The sequence below is a fragment of the Lepidochelys kempii genome, chromosome 4, assembly GCF_965140265.1.
Source record: "Lepidochelys kempii isolate rLepKem1 chromosome 4, rLepKem1.hap2, whole genome shotgun sequence".
NCBI lineage: Eukaryota > Metazoa > Chordata > Testudines > Cheloniidae > Lepidochelys > Lepidochelys kempii.
The window spans coordinates 139386805-139399962 of record NC_133259.1 but is presented as its reverse complement, the minus strand read 5'-3'; the positions used below and the strand labels follow the sequence as shown (position 1 = coordinate 139399962).

Below are 13158 nucleotides of genomic sequence, written 5' to 3'. Positions count from 1 at the left end.
ACGTGATCGTTCCCCTCTATTCGACATTGGTGAGGCCTCATCTGGAGTACTGTGTCCAGTTTTGGGCCCCACACTTCAAGAAGGATGTGGATAAATTGGAGAGAGTCCAGCGAAGGGCAACAAAAATGATTAGGGGACTGGAACACATGAGTTATGAGGAGAGGCTGAGGGAACTGGGATTGTTTAGCCTGCAGAAGAGAAGAATGAGGGGGGATTTGATAGCTGCTTTCAACTACCTGAAAGGGGGTTCCAAAGAGGATGGCTCTAGACTGTTCTCAATGGTAGCAGATGACAGAACGAGGAGTAATGGTCTCAAGTTGCAGTGGGGGAGGTTTAGATTGGATATTAGGAAAAACTTTTTCACTAAGAGGGTGGTGAAACACTGGAATGCGTTACCTAGGGAGGTGGTAGAATCTCCTTCCTTAGAGGTTTTTAAGGTCAGGCTTGACAAAGCCCTGGCTGGGATGATTTAACTGGGAATTGGTCCTGCTTTGAGCAGGGGGTTGGACTAGATGACCTTCTGGGGTCCCTTCCAACCCTGATATTCTATGGTTCTATGATTCTATGAAAACTTGCTAGACTCACAATGCAGTGATTTACGACTTCTCAGCTCGGCTTGTGACAAATGGACGCGCAAAGGAAGAGTCATTGTTGATTTAAAGATATTTACTTTGCCTACTTTTACATGTGCCGTTTACTATTACCTGAAATTGGGCCAGCTAGTAAGCTTAGGGTGGACTAATGACCCACCAGAGTTTGGCAGAAAGCAGCACGTTTATTATACTGATGGCTAAGCTCAAAAGAAGGGGGAGGGGGGTCACACTCACACTCGCATACTTACGCTCCCAGGACAGGCCCGGCACTGGAGATGTCAGGATCCTTCCAGGTAAGTGTCCCACAGCGCAGCCATGGGCGGGGCGATGGAGGTCAGTCATCCCGAGGCATGATGGAGTGCAAGGCGGCGAACCACTGGCCAGGCGGTCCGGGCGAAGGGCCTTCACGGGAGGTACAAGCTTGTGAGTGCACTCCTGAGCACGTGGCCCCTTCCCCTTTTAAGGACCTACTCCTCACGGCCTGCGACTAGAGATGACTTGGCCTTGTCTGGTTGGTCACACTCCACCTCGGCCAGTGTCCACGCACTGGGCATGTGAGCGCTGCCTAATCAGAGTCCCAGACACCTTGTCCACCTGGGAGCTTTTCTGATCTTCCCGCTGCTCAAGCAGCCCATCCATCCCCAAAGCGTTCCAGGAGGGAGGGGGAGGGGGAAAGCCATTTCACAGGTATTCAAAGGGGGAGAGGAGACAAAACGGGCGGGGGAGGGGGAAGGTGTAACAGACCTTTTGAACATATAGGTTATACAGAGCATAGTCACACAGAGCATACAGATCACTGCTGCTCCTACGACATTTACAATGGGTGTTTGAACAGTTCACAAAGCTTTAACTTTTGGAATCTCAACCTCGACACTCATTAAATTATTGTCTCCCCTTCCCCCATAAGTTCCTGCAACTGTGAAAATTTAAATAGCGAAAAAAGGCTGAAAAACGAACCTCAATATGATCTGTCAAAATTATACAACAATAAAAATCGAATTCCGCAGAGAGGAAGTTTAGCTGGAGGGCAGGAACAGAGAAGTGAAACGAAGAAGACAGAGACAGTGAAACTGACTTATTGCCCTTCCCTTTATGAGTCAGGCCCTTGGAAATCATAAGACTTGCTTAAAAATCATAAGATTTGGAAGATGATCAATGTGGGGAGAGAGTCTTTTTCTCTGCCCCCTGGTGCTGGAGCCTTGGAGGTTCATGTTTCCAAGCTCTTCATAGAATCATGGAATATCAGGGTTGGAAGGGACCTCAGGAGGTCATCTAGTCCAACCCCCTGCCCAAAGCAGGACCAATCCCCAACTAAATCATCCCAGCCAGGGCTTTGTCAAGCCAGGCCTTAAAAACCTCAAAGGAAGGAGATTCTACCACCTCCCTAGGTAACCCAGTCCAGTGCTTCACTACCCTCCTAGTGAAAACGTTTTTCCTAGTATCCAACCTAAACCTCCCCCACTGCAATTTGAAACCATTACTCCTCGTTCTGTCATCTGCTACCACTGAGAACAGTCTAGATCCATCCTCTTTGGAACCCCCTTTCAGATAGTTGCAAGCAGCTATCAAATCCCCCCTCATTCTTCTCTTCCGCAGACTAAACAATCCCAGTTCCCTCAGCCTCTCCTCATAAGTCACGTGCTCCAGTTCCCTAATCATTTTTGTTGCCCTCCGCTGGACTCTTTCCAATTTTTCCACATCCTTCTTGTAGTGTGGGGCCCAAAACTGGACACAGTACTCCAGATGAGGCCTCACCAGTGTCGAATAGAGTGGAACGATTACGTCCCTCAATCTGCTGGCAATGCCCCTACTTATACTGCCCAAAATGCCATTGACCTCTTGGCAACAAGGGCACACTGCTGACTCATATCCAGCTTCTCATCCACTGTAACCCCTAGGTCCTTTTCCGCAGAACTGCTGCTGAGCCATTTGGTCCCTAGTCTGTAGCGGTGCATGGGATTCTTCCGTCCTAAGTGCAGGATTTAGAATCACAGAATATCAGGGTTGGAAGGGACCTCAGGAGGTCATCTAGTCCAACCCCCTGCTCAAAGCAGGACCAATCCCCAATTTTTTTGCCTCAGATCCCTAACTGGCCCCCTCAAGGATTGAACTTACAACCCTGGGTTTAGCAGGCCAATGCTCAAACCCCTGAGCTATCACTCCCCCCATTGTTGAACCTCACCAGATTTCTTTTGGCCCAATCCTCTAATTTGTCTAGGTCCCTCTGTATCGTATCCCTACCTTCCAGGGTGTCTACCACTCCTCCCAGTTTAGTGTCCTCTGCAAACTTGCTGAGGGTGCAATCCACGCCATCCTCCAGATCTTTAACGAAGATATTGAACAAAACCGGCCCCAGGACTGACCCTCAGGGCACTCCGCTTGATATCGGCTGCCCACTAGACATGGAGCCATTGATCACTACCCGTTGAGCCCAACGACCTAGCCAGCTTTCTATCCACCTTATAGTCCATTCATCCAGCCCATACTTCTTTAACTTGCTTGCAAGAATACTGTGGGAGACCGTGTCAAAAGCTTTGCTAAATTCAAGGAATAACACGTCCACTGCTTTCCCCTCATCCACAGAGCCTCTGCATCCTGTGCCCTGGGGAGCTAGAGAGGTACTATCTTTTTGAAAACAAAAGGCAAATGCAAGGCCAAGTGACCCGGAGAACTGGCTGTAGCAGGAGCCGAGCGAATGGGACATTTATTAGAATTCGTTTGGTTTCTTAGCAATCTTGGGCGCTATTAGCAAGGCAAAGAAGGCGAGAACTGTGTCTGAGACATTGGCTTGTCGCCTTGACAGCTGCCCTCCAATGGCGCTTGCAAACACTATGCTCCTTTTAGGCAGAACATTATCCCCTGTGCTCCTGCGGAAGTCGTGCCACTCCTGGGTGAGGAGAAATGGAGGTGGCTAAATGCCATGAGACTGAGCTGAGCAGGGATGAATTATTGCTCCTTGTGTCGCTGTCACAGAGGTTTAGGCTCCGGGGCTTGGAGAGCCGGGGAAATACAAGTCCCTGGTTTGCTGTGTCTTGGCTCTGCCAGCTGCATGAATGGACGTGGTGTAGCTATTAAGGCAGCTCATGTTGTACCAAGGCTCTTTGACAATATCATGCACACTGAGTGCTTCTCGTGTCTTCGTTCAAGCTCATGCAGCCTCTCACTTACTCCGCTTCAGCCTTCGTGTTACTCTGAGCTATCAGCCGGAGCAGGAGGGGCGGTCAGACAGAGGGAGGGAGGGAGGGAGAGAGAGCGGGGAGGATTTTCTAACAGAGTGGGCCTGTGCAAAGCCTGTGCACTTTTCATTTGTCCTCAGTTTGCCTTGAATGCTGGGGCTGTATGAAAAGATCAGAGCGAAACGCAGAGGAAAACCCCCAAGAAATTCAGTTCCCTGAGAGTGAAACAAAACGGGGAACCCAGTGGCACAGCTCCCCGGCGGCCGGCCCGGCAGAGCGAGCCCCCGCCAGCCAGCTCCCCGGCGGCCGGCCCGGCAGAGCGAGCCCCCGCCAGCCAGCTCCCCGGCGATCGGCCCGGCAGAGCGAGCCCCCGCCAGCCAGCTTCCCGGCGGCCGGCCCGGCAGAGCGAGCCCCCACCAGCCAGCTCCCCGGCAGAGTGAGTCTCAATAACTAGCCTCTCTAAAGAAGAACTGTTTCAAGCAGTGGACAAATGGGGCTGCTCTTGCTCTGGCCAGGAGTCCCACCTTGCCCCTCACATCCACCCAGGACAGGCCTTAGGTGCCTACTGTCCCCAGCTGTCGCTCCCTGATCCTCTCTCTCCACCAGGTCCCCATGATCTTCTCTCCTGGAATTCACCCTAGAGCCTGCTGTACAGGCTACGTAAGGAAATGCTGTAGCAGCTGGCCCAAAACACTCTGCAGTTCAAAGCCCCTCCCTGCCCATGAGTGGACATCAGGGGATGGATCACTCTGCAATTGTCCTGTTCTGTTCATTCCCCGTGAAGCACCTGGCATTGGCCACTGTCAGAAGTTGATTTTTTTCTTTTACTAAAATGAAAAAAAATAAACAAAAAACCCCAGAACATTTTGACCAAAAGGAACATTTTTTTTACAAAAACACTCATGTTAGTTAAAAAGCCATTTTTCATTGGAAAAAAAAATCTTTTGACCGTGTGTAATTTATATATCCAGCAGCACCCTGGCTAGGTGTGTCCAGTCCCCCTCTAGTGGGCCATTCACCACAGGATAACACCCTACTATTGCCAGCAGCTAATGGAGTTACTCCCTTAGCTCAAGTGATAGAAAGAGGTACGCTGGAGTTAGAGATCCTGGGGAATCCCTTCTGGTGGGAATTATTATATGTATGTGTTTGTCAGGCACTCAGATAACCCCAACAATGAGCAGGGTATTGTTATGACATGTGTCATCAGGTGGAACTGTTACACACAAACTTCCAAATTATTTTTCTTAGCATGCAAGCAAGTTTTGACGCCCGGGAAGACAGGCTGTGCGATTGTTAGTTTGGGGTATATAAATATCTACATTCTGGTAGTTTGGAGAGAAAGGGAGCTGTGTGAGCAAAAGGAGCATTTGCTACCTGCTGTGGGCTCTGATTATAGTAAGTTCTTGAGGCAGAGCCGCTCCTGGAGAAATAGATGTTGAGCTGAGATTCCCAGGAGAAGGGATTGCCCTGCATGCTGTTTGATTGCCTCTGTGCCAGGACTTGATGTGTAAATAAAGCAAAGGATGCTTAGAACATACCCAGACGCCACCTCACTGATTTCTTCTCTGCTGGGCAGCTGAGCTGGAAGGCCCTGGAAGTCTGCTACTGCTCACCAGCATAGCAACCCTAGTATGAGAACAGGACACTGGTATCAGTAGAAAGGGCAACAATATAAATACCTAGACAGATGGGCCCAACCTGCTTAGCATCTGCCAAATATAACCCTTGCTTCCAGCTGCCAAAAGCCCATTCCAAATCCTTGTCTACACTCAGAGTGGCAAACCCCTGTGTGGCTGCTCTGATTTCCATTTACATCAGGCTGATTTGGGTTTCATTGAAGGTGAGTGGAATCAGGTTTAAGCTAATCTTAAAAGAGCTGCTTTTAACCCCAAATCAGAGCAGCCACACTGGGCTTTCACAACAATGAAACTGGTTTTAAAACCTCCCACCTTTAAATGGCTGCAATTCCTGGTCAGGCCCCAGAGAACCTTCCCCCTGCCCTCCAAAGAGCTTGCCAGGGTGCCTTGCTTTTAAAGGGTTGATAAAGCCAGTGGGCCCTGTTTGGGGCTTAGGGGCTAGGAACAGCTCTGTGCTCCCTGGAAAGGGCTGGCCTGAGAGGAATGAAGCTAAGGTGTCTCCTTTCTCTTTCTGTCTCGCTCTGATTCTCTTGCGCTGTCTCCCCCACCCTTTTTCTCTCCCTCGCCTCTCCATTCCTTTGTTCCTGCTGAGCAGCAGGCCATGTCTGTCTCTGGCACTGTTACAGGCCTTCAGGAGTGCAGTGACTTGAGCAATAACAAGGTGCAGGTGTAATCAATCTGCCACGGACAAGAAAGCTTTTAGCCCTGGAAATCTCCGTTGCAGACACATTAGCCCGGCTGACAGCCTCCTGGAGGCGGATTAGGTTTCAGCTGGGTTGTTTGCATTTCAGGAGCCAAGCGCTTGCCCAGTTGTGAGCCTTTATTACATGGAAAATGCTTTAACCCCCATCCAAGCGCTTTGGCAAGGTGGGGAGGTCTCGGGGGCTTTAAACAAGGGACAGGAGGGAGATTTTCCTGTTCGGAGAAAGTATGAATTCTCTTAATAAACCACCTTTTGCTCAGTCTCTGTAATGGTGCTGATCCCACAGCTAGCTGGGAGAGAGACAGTCCAGCAGGATCGTGCTATTTCCACAGAAAAAGTTGGCCCCAGAGCACAGGAAAGGTTCCTTGTGATGTGAGGAGCAAGCCAGCTTAGAAAGTGACAGAGGGCTCTGTCCTGGGGGGCAACTGAGGCTACACAACTCCCAACAGACTGGCTGCCCCTTGTCCCACATCCATCATCTGGGCAGGGCCCCATTCAGACACATGCTGCACATAGACACAGTCAGCCGAAGCCGGCCAGACAGAGACGGGACAAGACCACATGCTTTCTGACTCAATGCCCTTGGCCTGTTCCCAAGGGCTACCTTGCTCTTCCTAGCTAGAGTCTTGGCCAGTGTTATCCTTGTCCTCCATCCCTTCAGTATTGCACGAACTGCTTGTGTCTTTTAATTTGAGAGCTCTTCAGCACAGGGCCTGTCTTTCAGCCCAGTGGGCCCCGCATCTTGGCTGGGGCCCTCTAGGAGCTACTGTGATACAAATATCTAATAATACCAGGACAGGCAGTCTCCCATCCCAAGATCTCCCAACCCTTATGTACCACGGTCAGTCTTTTCCATCTACTAAGACCTTGCAATAGGATGGTGGGACAGAATGGACCCCTTGGTCACACCCTGAACACTACTGTAATAATTGTTGTACCAGGCATGTCTTGTAAGTGATCACTGGCAAACTCATAATTTGCTGATAAAATGTGTGTGGCAACACTGTATGCAAATCAGTAAGATGTCCCTGTATGGTGTTATTAACACATGTTCCAAGCCCCTCTGCCCTGCCCAAACAGTGGTCAGCAAACAGGTCTGTCCTACACAGAGGAATGTGTGCTCTGCTTCATTTGCATTTAAGCAGCAAACATAGTCATCAAGCAGGAAGGGAAGCAATGAAAGCTCAAACAGGTGAGAAAAGCCAGCAGGGAACATCCTTCCCCATAGACTTTGTCTCCTAGTGCCCAGCTGGAAAAGTCTTTCAAGAGAGGGACTGAAACTATAAAAAGGAGAGACAAACACCCCAAGGTGCCCCCATTGCATTCACTGCACCTGACGTGACAAAGCAGGAACTCACTGGACTCTGGGAGATCGGTCCTGACCTACAGGGTTTGGTCAGCTGCTGAGGGCATGTGGGGGGAAACGTTGCTTGAATCTGGTATCGTTTGGTATTAGTAATCGTCTTATCTTTATTTGTCTTGTAACCATGTCTGATGTTTATGCCTCGTTACGTATACTGACTTAAAATCCATCTCGTTGTAGTTAAGAAACTTGTTTTACTGCTCTATCTAATCCAGTGTGTTTAAACTGAAGTGTCTGAATTTCTATTTGAGCTAATGAGCTGGCATATTATTCCCTTTAAGTTATGATGGACTTAAAATATTCTGTACTGTCCAGGAGAGGGCTGGGCAGTACAGGGCACACATTTCTGGGGGGAAATCTGGGACTGGGGAGGTGTTGGGGTCACTCTGCAGTATAACCAAGGCTGGTGAGAGCCAGAGTGTAACCCCAGTGTGGCTGGCTCACAACAATCAGGTTGCGATTTGCAGGCTGCTTGGTCGTTTGTGAGTGTCCCAGGTGGGAGCCACCTCAGCAAGGCATGGTAAGGCAGCCCAGGTTGCAGGACAGCTGCTCATGTATCTGGATTGTGCCCTGGTGTGTCACAGACGGGTCTTGGGTGCTCTGGATAAGAGGACATTGGGGGTCTTCTAGGGAAAAGGTGATCATGTGGCAAAACCCCACCCCCCGTACTGGCCTTTCTTGTGGGATGCTCTACCAGGGATGCCAAAAACTGAACCCTCCCCTTCCCCATTAGAGGTGGCCCCTCTGGGTCAGGATTTCAGGGTGGTAAGAGGAAATCTGGCTCTGAAACTACACGTGACCAATGAGGGAGCATGTATCCCAGAGTCAGGCTTGATCACAAGCCCTGAATTCACTCCAGACTCCCCCGATGTGCGTCTCTTTCTCAGCCCTGTGACCCCTAGAAGTTATTCCCCTTCCCCTCTGCTTGCTCCTGTTCCCCACGCAGCAAACACCAACGAAGGCAAACGCGTCTGGAAGAGCGTTTATTTTTCCAGTGGAGGAGGAGAGATGGATTTCAGCCTGGGTCAGACGCCTCCTTCGAAGCAGAATGTTTAGCCGTCAAATTCTTACTGTAACTGTTATACTCCCTGAGATTCCTCAGCCTTCGGGCCTCTCTCATCCTCAGCTCCGCTCTAGACCCAACCAACCGCAGATTTCCTCTTCGACTGCAGTGTGCTCGCTTCTGGTGTTATTTCTTTTAAAGGGACCCTGTCAAGATAAAAACCATATAACTCAAGAACAGCTGGACGGATTTCACTCCCAGTAATTGCCCTTTGGACTGAGACGAAACAGGCAAATTCCAGCACAAAAGGAGAATGTTTGAGGGGCCATAAGAGAGCGGAGACAAGAAATCTGTATAGACCCTTAACGACAGAGGCCCAAGAAATGATAACAGTTTAATCAGTTTTCTTTCCTATGTTATTAATAGTTCTTTAGATTATTAGTAATTATTACAGCAGTCTCTAGTGGTCCCAACCCAGACTGGATTCTTGGTGTTCTTGGTGCTGCGCAGACAGAAGGGGGCGAGTCACTGTCCCAAAGAGCTTACAATTGAAATAGACAAGAGAGGCAAAGGAAACAGTCTCATCCCCCTTTTACAGATGGGGAATGGAGGCAGGGAGTTTAAGTGACTTGTCCAAGGTCCCACAGAAAGTCTGTGGCAAAGTGAGGCATTGAACCTGGGTCTGCTGGATCCCATGCTCAAATAAATTGGTTAGTCTCTAAGGTGCCACAAGTCCTCCTTTTCTTTTTGCGAATACAGACTAACACTGCTGCTACTCTGAAACCTTAGAGTCTAACAAATTTATTTGAGCATAAGCTTTCATGGGCTAAAGCCCACTTCATCAGATGCATGGAGTGGAAAATACAGTAGGAAGGGGTGTGTGTGTGTGTGTGTGTATATATATATATACACACAGAGAACATGAAACAATGGGGGCTGCCATACCAACTCTTAACGAGACCAATCGATTAAGGTGGGCTATGTCAGCAGGAGAAAAAAAAACTTCTGCAGTGATAATCAGGATGGTCCATTTCAAACAGTTGACAAGAAGGTGTGAGTAACAGTAGGGGGAAAATTAGCATGGGGGAAATAGAGAGTAGGGCTGGTGTTAGACTCACTGGGGCCCGGGGCTGAAGCTGAAGCCCGAGCCCAACCGCCCTGGGCTGAAGCTGAAGCTTGAACAACTTAACTTTGCAGGCCCCTGTGGCATCGGGCATCGGGCCTCGGGCAATGGCCCTGCCTAATACCCCCGAATGCTAGCCCTGGCTCTTAATCCACTGGATATGCAGAAACAGTTGTTGTGGCACAGGCAGGCGGTGGAATTTTTATAGCATGGTGAGGTGGGGGGGCCTCAGAAAGAGAAAGGTTGAGAACCCCTGAGTATGGCTTTAGATACTGTCTCCCACAACCTTTGCATAAACAAACCAGGGAAACGCAGCCTAGATGGAGCTACTGTAAGGTGGGTGCAGAACTGGTTGGAAAAGCGTTCTCAGAAAGTAGTGAAGGCAATGTCTACACTGCAGCCTATTTCAGCAAAACTTGTGTCGCTCAGGGGTGTGAACATTCAACCCCCCTGGGTCATTTAAGTGATCCCGACATAAGCCTTTGTGTGCACAGCGTTGTTTGCTGACATTGCTTTATGCTGCTCGGGGAGGTGGTTTATTTCTGCCAAGGGGGAAAGCGCTCGCCCGTCAGCATAGAGTGTCTTCACCACATATCTGCAGCACTAGACGTATAGACATGGGCTCACAACGGTTCACAATGGAGCTGGCAGGGCGTACTGAGTGGGGTCCCGCAGGGATCTGTCCTGGACCCGGTTCTATTCACTGTCTCGATAACTGATTTGGACAACGGCATAGTGAGCACACTTATAAAGTCTGTGGGTGATACCAAGCTGGAAGGGGTTGCAAGTGCTTTGGAGGATAGGATTAGAATTCAAAATGATCTGGACAAACTGGAGAACTGTCTGAAATGAATAGGATGAAATTCCATAAGGACAAATGCAAAGTTCTCCACTTGGGAAGGAACCATCAGTTGCACACACACAGAATGGGAAAGGACTGCCTAGGAAGGAGTACTGCCGAAAGGGATCTGGGGGTCATAGTGGATCATAAACAAAATGTGAGTCAAAAATGTAATGCTGTTGCAAAAAAAAAAAAAAAAAAGTGAGCATCCTTCTGGGCTGTATTAGCAGGAGTGTTGTAAGCAAGACACGAGAAGTAATTCTTCCGCTCTGCTCCGCGCTGATTAGGCCTCAGCTGGAGTACTGGGTCCAGTTCAGGGTGCCACATTTCAGGAAAGGTTTAAGAGGAAAGATGGAAAAAATTGGGTTTATTTAGTCTGGACAAGAGAAGACGTGAGTGTGGACATAAGTCTTCAAATATGTAAAAGGTTGTTACAAAGAGGAGGGTGATGAATTATTCTCGTTAACCTCTGAGGACAGGACAAGAAGCAGTGGGCTTAAACTGCAGCAAGGGCCATTTAGATTGGATATTAGGAAAAACTTCCTAACTGTCAGGGTGGTGAAGCACTGGAATAAATTGCCCAGGCAAGTTGTGGAATCTCCATCATTGAAGGTTTTTAAGAACAAGTTAGACAAACACCTGTCAGGGACGGTCTAGATAATACTTAGTCCTGCCATGAGTGCAGGGGACGGGACTAGATGACCTCTCGAGGGCCCTTCCAGTTCTATGATTCTACGATTATGGTATCTGTGGTAACTCAACCAATCCCCACCCTTACTGCACAGCTAATTTGCATGCTATCGTCTCACTGGTTCTATGAAGGAGATTGCACAGATGGTGGCCCAGTTTTGGTGGGGAGAGGGGTGTTGGACACATTGCTCAGGGGCCAGGCCCCACCTGTCCCTTCAGCTAATTAACCAACGAGCTTGAGCGACGCTTGGTCAGCTCGGCAGCCTCCCAGAGACAGGGATCTGCCCAGCTGACAGCGAGAGTTGCCTGCCACCCACAGAGTGGTTACTCACAGCTGAGTATGTCAGGCCCGGGCAATGGGCAAGCTCTGCCTATGTGCAGCTCTGGCAAAGCATTGCAAGCTTGGTTTTCTCTTCCCACCCCGCACTATCCCAGTCCTGGGCTCCCCACACCCCACCTCTGCATATGCCCCTCAATCCATCCCACAACCCTCCTACTACAAAGACTGCGCCTGTCCTGGAGCCCGGAGAGCTGCCATCACTTCTGCCCAGGCCTCAAGAACCACTTTTTCTGGGCTGTCGAGACAGGTAGTTTTGTCTAGGGATCTACCCACTTCCTGTCTCCTCAGCACCCACAGTGGGCAGCAGGGCCAGGCTGTGGTGTGCTGCGGGGCCCCTAAAGCCTATGGGGTCTGTGCACTGATGGAAGGCTAGAGCCTCTCCTATCGGCTGCAGGTTCAGAGACACAGGTCCATTCCAGAGACACATAGGTGGTGAAAAGCCTTTTGCAATAAGGAGGGAATTATCCCTCCTGCCTGTGCTGGGCTTGGGCTCAGTGCACCAGGGGCCCTGATTTCACAGCACAATCTTCTCCCATAGGGTTGCGATTAATCATAGAATATTAGGGTTGGAAGGGACTCAGGAGGGCATCTAGTCCAACCCCCTGCTCAAAGCAGGACCAATCCCCAATTTTTGCCCCAGATCCCTAACTGGCCCCCTCAAGGATTGAACTCACAACCCTGGGTTTAGCAGGCCAATGCTCAAACTACTGAGCTATCCCTCCCCCCCAAATTAAGCACACCCTCTGCTCTCTCCAAAGCTGTACTGTGTGCAAACCTCCCAGGGTTCCTCTGCTGAGTGCATGGGAGGGCTCCCATCCATTTGGCTGCCAAGAAAAATATTTACCCACCATCAGAGCTCTCCAGGCTGAGCTACCCTTCCCAGCCCCTGCGGGGGCGGGAGTGTGTGCGTGGAGGGGAGGTCACATTCCTACAGCTTCATTGTGAGTTTCAACTTTGAAAAGCTCAAAAGGAAAGATTCAGAGCCACCAAGTTCCAGCTGGTTTTGTGTTGAACCGGTGCCTCACCCAGGTGAGCTTGGGAATCCCTGGATAAAGCAGATGTGCAGTGACACGGCTTTAAATAGCAGAGCACTTTAGGGGAAAAAACATAGAACCGTAGGAATGGAAAGGACCTTGAGAGGTCATCTAGTCCAGCGGCTCTCAACTTTTCCAGATGACTGTACCCCTTTCAGGAAGCTGATTTGTCTCGTGTAGCCCCAAGTTTCACCTCACTTCAAAACAAGACATAAAAATACCAAAGCATCCCAGCCCACCGTGACTGAAACATTGCCGACTTTCTCATTTTTACCATATAATTATAAAATACATCACTTGGAATATAAATCTTGTACTTACAGGTCAGTGTATCCTATATAGAGCAGGATAAACAAGTCATTGTATAAAATTTTAGTTTGTACTGACTTCACTAGTGCTGTTTATGTGGCCTGTTGTAAAACTAGGCAAATCTCTAGATGAGCTGATGTACCCACTGGAAGAGCTCTGCCTGCCCCCAGGGGTATGCGTTACTCTCGTGGAGAACCACTGATCTAGTCCAGTCCAGTCTCCTCATGGCAGGACTAAGGATTATCTAGACCAGAGGTGGGCAAACTACGGCCCGCGGGCCACATCCAGCCCGTGGGACTGTCCTGCCCGGCCCCTGAGCTCCCAGCTGGGGAGGCTAGCCCCC

General features: G+C 49.7%; 1 protein-coding gene across 3 annotated transcripts in view; it reads left to right on the top strand.

The window, feature by feature from the left end:
• Window positions 1–812: 812 nt before the first annotated feature.
• SIGLEC1 (sialic acid binding Ig like lectin 1) overlaps window positions 813–13158 on the top strand; it is a 71525-nt gene continuing 59179 nt past the window's right edge. Inside the window, exon 1 of one of the 3 annotated variants that reach the window (XM_073343057.1) lies at window positions 813–886. The gene's annotated coding sequence lies outside the window, so the exon portion shown is untranslated. Of the gene's footprint in view, window positions 887–916; window positions 1017–4152; window positions 4206–13158 lie in introns of those variants that run through there. The other 2 variants (XM_073343059.1, XM_073343061.1) reach the window with 2 other exon arrangements.